Source organism: Chinchilla lanigera, unplaced genomic scaffold (genome assembly GCF_000276665.1).
Source record: "Chinchilla lanigera isolate Chin_1 unplaced genomic scaffold, ChiLan1.0 scaffold00085, whole genome shotgun sequence".
Taxonomy (NCBI): Eukaryota; Metazoa; Chordata; class Mammalia; order Rodentia; family Chinchillidae; genus Chinchilla; species Chinchilla lanigera.
Window position 1 is genome coordinate 9,711,257 of NW_004955486.1, and position 6,496 is coordinate 9,717,752.

Below are 6,496 nucleotides of genomic sequence, written 5' to 3' on the forward strand. Positions count from 1 at the left end.
CTCCTCGTCATGGCTATAGAATACTGAGGAGGCAATTCTTACTCACATCTCAAGTGAGCCATCTGGGGCAAAAGCCATTTTTTGTAGCTTTTTCTTCCAGCCTCCCAGCGTGTTGGGACCCTGCAACCACTTAGTGTCCTCTCCCCAACCGTCAGCACAGGCAGCAGGAATCTCACTGCAGACCTCTCCAGAGCTCCACGCGCTCCTCCACTGCAGCCTGTACTGTCAGGGGAAGAATGGCTTCCAGGGGGTCTCCCCAGATATTGCGCAAGGTCCTCCTGGTTTCCAGCTTCCAAACGGCTCTCATGACCCTGGTCAGCTAGACCTCTGAGTCTTTGGGTGTAGCCTGTATTCTCGTGTTCTCTGAGTCCTTGTTCAGCAGCTGCTTCTCCGCTGACTCTGGATAATTTTATTTTATATTAATTTCATCTCAGTAAAACCAGACCCCAAAAAACCCACTTCATATGATCTCACCATCTTGTAACATGCTTCATTCCTGTAACAGTGTACCATGAATATCTGTGTTGACAGAAACATTATGCAAGCTGCTTTAATAGCTGTACATGTTGCCTATGGAATAATAAGTCCATTATAGTAGTGTGATTTAGTTAACCGATCCCTTACTGTTGAAAAGATTGTTGGTAAAGCTTTTGCTATTAAAAATAACAAAGTCCAGTGTGGTGGTGCATGGCTGTAATCCCAGCACTCAAGAGGCTGAGGTAGGAGGATTGCTGTGAGTTCAAGGCCAGCCTGGGCTACATAAGTGAGTTCAAGGCCAGCCTGCACTATGCAGCAAGACCTTGTCTCAAAAACAAAGCAAAACAAATAACCCCACCCCAGCATACAGGTAAAGTTAGCTAAAACCAAATAATAAATGTTTAAATAAAAGTTAAATAGGTAAATAAAAATTTACATAAAAAATGCCAGGTGTGGTGGCACATGCCAGTAATTCCAGCACTTGGAAGGTTGCAACAGGAGGGTCACTGTGAGTTTGAGGCTAGCCTAGGCTACAAAGTGAGTTCGAGGCCAGCCTGAACTGCATCAAGAAGGCAAAAAATAAAAAATAAAAAGCAATAGTAGAGAAACAAAGTGTTGTAAATATGAATCCTGACCTTACTCCCCTAAAAAAAAATCTCATAAGACACCAAAAAATTGTTAATGTGTAAAAAACAAACAGGAAAGTTTAAATTTCTTCCTTTTTGTTATTTTAGGGCTGGGGATATAGCTCATTAGCACAGCACCTGCCTGGTAAGTGAAAGATGCTGGGTTCGATTCCTGATACTAAAAAAAAAAAAAAAAAATCCAAACCAAACCTTTTTGTTATTGTAAGTTTGTACCTTGACTGCTTGCATAAGTAATACACATCAGTATTGTAAAAAGAAAAACAAGTATTAATGCAAACTAAATATTAAAACAAAGAATAGGGCCAGGGATATTGCTCAGTTGTAGAATGTTTGCCTACCATGCACAAAGCCCTGGGTTTGTCCCCCACACTGCAAAGGAAAAAAATTGGTGGAGTGAGGGAGGATGGAGGGAAAGAAGAGAAAAGGGATTAAAAAAAGAGAATGGAAAGAAAAAATGGAAACAGCGCTTTTGTAAATGAGGAGGGGGAGAAGGGTTGAAGAGAGGGGAGGGGAATGGGAAAAAAGAATTAAAATATATTACTACAGGTATAAATTCTCCATGATGAACATGATCACTATGTATAGCAAACACATATCATAAAAAATTAAAAATAACAAATAAAACACAAATAATAAAAAATAGAGAAAATGAACATCATTCCTTGTACCTCCCAGATGATGGTGCATGTATCTCTCATGCTCATATGTGGTGTTGAAATCATTTCCTTTTAGTTACTTTGTCCCATCTCTAGCAGGTATCTTCCTGTTTTTGAAAAACCGAAAATGCAAAGCCATCAAGGCAGCAAGCTGGGTCACCTGTCTTCATTCCCTGGGGCTGCTGGAGTAGAGTACCATGGGTGGTGTGGCTTTAAGAGCAGAAATTTACACTCTCACCATTCTGCAGGTTGAAAGTGTGATATCCAGATAGACTGAATGACTAGGACTGTGAAGCTGGTTTAAAAAAATTATATGAGCGAGGCCAGGAGTGAGCTATGCAAGGTAGCACAGGCCTGTAATCCAGCACTCAGGAGGCTGAGCCAGGAGGATTACTTCAAGTTTGAGGCCAGCATGGACTGTACAGTGAGACCTGTTTAAAAAAAAAAAAAAGTTTGATTCCTGGTACCAAGAAAAAGAGAGAGAGAGAGAGAGAGAGAGAGAGAGAGAGAGAGAGAGAGAGAGAAAGGGAAGGAGGGAGACAGAGAGAGAAAGAGAGAGAGAGGGAAGGAGGGAGGGAGGGAGAGAGAGAAAGAGAAAGGAGAAAGAAAAAGAAAGAAAGAAAGAAAAGAGAGAAAGAAAGAAAGAAAAAGAAAAATGGAGGCCAGGCATGGTGGAGGCTGAGGCAGGAGGATTATAGCAACTTCAGGACCAGCCTGGGCTACAAAGTGAGCTCAAGGCCAGCCTGAACTGCACAGAGAGACCCTGTTTCAAAAAGACAAAAAGAAAAAATAATAATAAGAAAGAAATGTACTGCTCAGATATTCAGTACAAGTAAACAAGCCTGGCCATATTGACAGCCTTGTTAAATAAACAAGCCTGAGGATATAGGTCAGCGAGCGCTTACCTAGTGTCCTCAAGGTCCTAGGTTCAATTCCTAGCACATACATACATACATACACAAGACCACCTCAGACATTAACAGTGAAGTCTGAGACAAACATTACTAGAAGTACAGAAGGTCACATAGCAATAAAAGGTTTTCAGCCTGTGTGGTGGCACACAGCTGTAACTCCAGCTCTCTGAGAGGCTGAGGCAGGAAGATCAAAAGTTTGAGCCCAGCCTGAGCAATTTAGCAACACTGTCTTTTTTTTTTCTGATGCCGGGGATCGAACTCACGACCTCGGGCTTGCCAGGCAGGTGCTGTGCCGCTGAGCTAAGTCCCCAGCCCCTAGCAACACTGTCTCAAAATAGAAAATTTTAAAAAGGGGCTGAGGGGCTGAGGATGTACTTCAGTGAGAGAAGGCTCTGGGTACATTTCCCAGGACCAGGAAAAAAAAAAGGTTGGGTTTACTGGTAAAATAAATGTGAATTTGGGGGTTTGGACTGTGGCTCAATGACAGCACTTGCCTGCTGTGTGAAAGGCTCCGGGTTCCATCCCAGCACCACAAAACAGATGAAAAACAAACTTGTTTGTGCTTAATAACACGCCACAAAATACATATATTCTATTTTTTCTTTTTTTGTCTTTTTGAGACAGGGTCTCACTGTGCAGTTCAGGCTGACCTTGAGCTCACTTTGTAGCCCAGGCTGACCTTGAATTCACAATGATCTTCCTGCCTCAGCCTCCTAAGTGCTGGGATTACAGGTGTGCGCCACCACGCCCGGCTAAAATACATATATTCTAGTCACAATCCTTAATTTGTATTGAAGAACATAGTGAATTATAACAGCCACTTCCAAAGGGGCCTTTGGTTAATCTTTGGTCTCATATACAAACCAACTTAAACCCTTTTTTTTCCAATTTAAACTTTTTTTTTTTTTTTGTCTTTTTGAGACAGGGTCTCGCTATGTACTTCAGGCTGGCCTAGAGCTCACTTTGTAGCCCAGGCTGGTCTTGAACTCTCAATGATCCTCCTGCCCCAGCCTCCCGAGTGCTGAGATTACAGGCGTGCGCCCCAATTTAAACTTTCTTAACACTTAAAAAAAAAAATCTATAACATCTCATAGACTCGACTTGGTGATTTGGTTTTGGTGCAGGGGGTGAATCCAGTGTTTCACTCATGCTAGGCCAGAGCTCTGCCACTTAGCTACACTCCCACCACTCCCACCAACCTGGTTATGGGTTTTTTTGATGATCATTAATCTTTTTCACTAATTTTATTATACTATATAGAGCTGTATTTTTTTTTTTTAGAGCTGTATTTCTTACGATCCAAGAAACATCAAAATTCTATTTTAAATTTGTTCTTAGAAATGTACAATATTAAAAAAAAAAAGAAATGTACAATATTAAAGCCGGGCGTGGTGGTGCGTGCCTGTAATCCCAGCACTTGGGAGGCTGAGGCAGGAGGATCATTGTGAGTTCAAGACTAGCCTAGGCTACAAAGTGAGCTCAAGGCCAGCCTGAACTGCATGGCAAGACCCTGTCTCAAAAAAAAAAAAAAAAAAGAAAAAAAAGAAATGTACAATATTGCACTTTAATTTTTGGTAGTTTAAGGAGTATCTGAGCAAAAGAAAATCATTCAGAAACTGCAGTTTTTATCTGGGTTTATAATGAACAAGCAGCTTTGTTTAAAAGCAGAATTTATAGTACTGCCAAACAAACGAAATATTTACAATGTAGATACTAAATTCTTACATCTAAAGGAAGATTTACTGTATTAAATGTAAATAGTATTAATTGAACAAAAGTACCCCCTCCCTTTGCAATTCGGAGGAGTATTTCTAAGCCAAAATGTATTGGTGAGAAATGCTTTTGTGATTTCTTTCAAGCGAATACATAGAAGGGAAGTTTGTTCTTGGAGCATCGAAACTGGCTCACCATACATTTATACTATTATTCCCTAAATGATTTTTTTAATTAATTAATTTATTTATTTATTTTGTTTTCTTCCAGTACTGGGAAACGAACTCATGACCTCGTGCTTGCCAGGCAAGCGCTGTGCCACTGAGCTCCCTACTTGAAAAGGTGCAAGTTAACTGGTATGTTATAATTTCTAAGATCGGGGGCTGAGGATTTAGCTCAGCGGCACATCATCTGCCTGGCAAGCACAAGGTCGTGAGTTCGATTCCTGGTACCGGAAGAAAAACAACAAACAAATGAAAAAACCAGAAACATAATTTCTAAGGTCAGTTTCCTGTACTTTTTCTAAGGCACACAAAAATACTGAGTGACTGGGGTTATAATTTAGTGGTAGAGTGCATGCATGTTTTGCAGGCCCTGGGTTTGATGCCCAGAAACACCCCCCTCAAAAGATACTGAAACTGCACAAATTTTTAACTTTTGTTATAGTGAAACTGTTCTACATTGACCAGATTTGTTATTTTACTTTTAAATTCTCAACTAGGTAAAATATTCCAGAAAGATGTACTTTATTTTTTTAAACCAGTTAGAAAGTTTTGAAATACCTATTTGCATAAGCACATAGCAAGATTTAGACCTACTTAACCGTATAGTAAACATTCAAAACACCAAAAGGAACATAAATAGAATATTTGTAATATAAATGTATAATACAAAGACACTCTTTTTTTTTTTGAGATGCTCAATTTGGCCCCACCTATAAAAAAATATAGCAGCACTTTATTTTACCCTTTAGATCTTGCGTAAGTCTTAAATTTCTAACCATTAACTTTTTTCTTTCTGTCCAGACTGAAAAAAAATTACTTTTTTTTTTTTTTTAGTGTTTCCCTATGTAATTCAATAGTCCATAGTGGCCTCGAACTCATGGCAAGAAATCACAAATTACTTGGCTAGAAATCACAAATTTGAACTGGTATCTCAAAAGCAAATGACTTCTTTTTGTAACTTATCTACAAAATGAATGGTTATTCAGTGTTAAACTAGCAGCCAATGATTTTGTGTGTGTGTGTGTGTGTGTGTGTTTGTGTGTGTGTGTGTGTGTGTGTGTGTGTGTGTGTGTGTTTGAGAGCTACGCCGTTCAAGCTGGCCTTGAGCTCATTTTGTAGCCCAGGCTGGTCTCAAAGTTGCAATGATCCTCCTGCCTTAGCCTCTGAGTGCTGGGATTTCAGGCATGCGCCACCACACCAGGCTGCAGCCCATGTATTAACATGATTTTCACACTTTAATTCTACACCAGGACCTTTTATTTCAAACAGTGATTTATCATGGAAAGATATGAGTTCTTCTTAAACAACTCCTGGCAAGTGCAAGGTCCTGAGTTTGATTCCCGGTACCAAAAAACAAAACAAAACACAGAGTTACCATTGTGGTTTGTGTCTAGATGTACCCACAAAGCCTCATGCAGTCCTGGGGTGGACTTCTAGAATTTATGATTAATTCATGGTCCAATGCTGAGAATATGGATGTGAGTGGTAGTTTGCATACAATATAAGGGAGGGAAAGAGGCTTGCTCTTTCTGCTGTTCCACCCTTTTCGCTTTTGCTGTTTTTGATGTTTTCCGCCACCCTGAACTGTTGCCCTCTGCCATGTGCCACTCTGCTTTGGAGCCAGCCAAGTATGGACTGAAACCTCCACAAACTGTGAGCTAAATAAACCTTTCCTTCCTTAATTTTGGGTGTCAGGTATTTTGTCTCAGCAAGGAGAGAAAAGTAACCAAGACAGTTACAAGACAGTTAATATATATTAAACTAACTGAAACACACTGTTAAAAACAGTCTATCTTGAAAGCTTGGCATGGTGGTACATGCCTGTAATCCCAGCACTTGGGAAGGCTGAGGCAGGAGGATCGCCA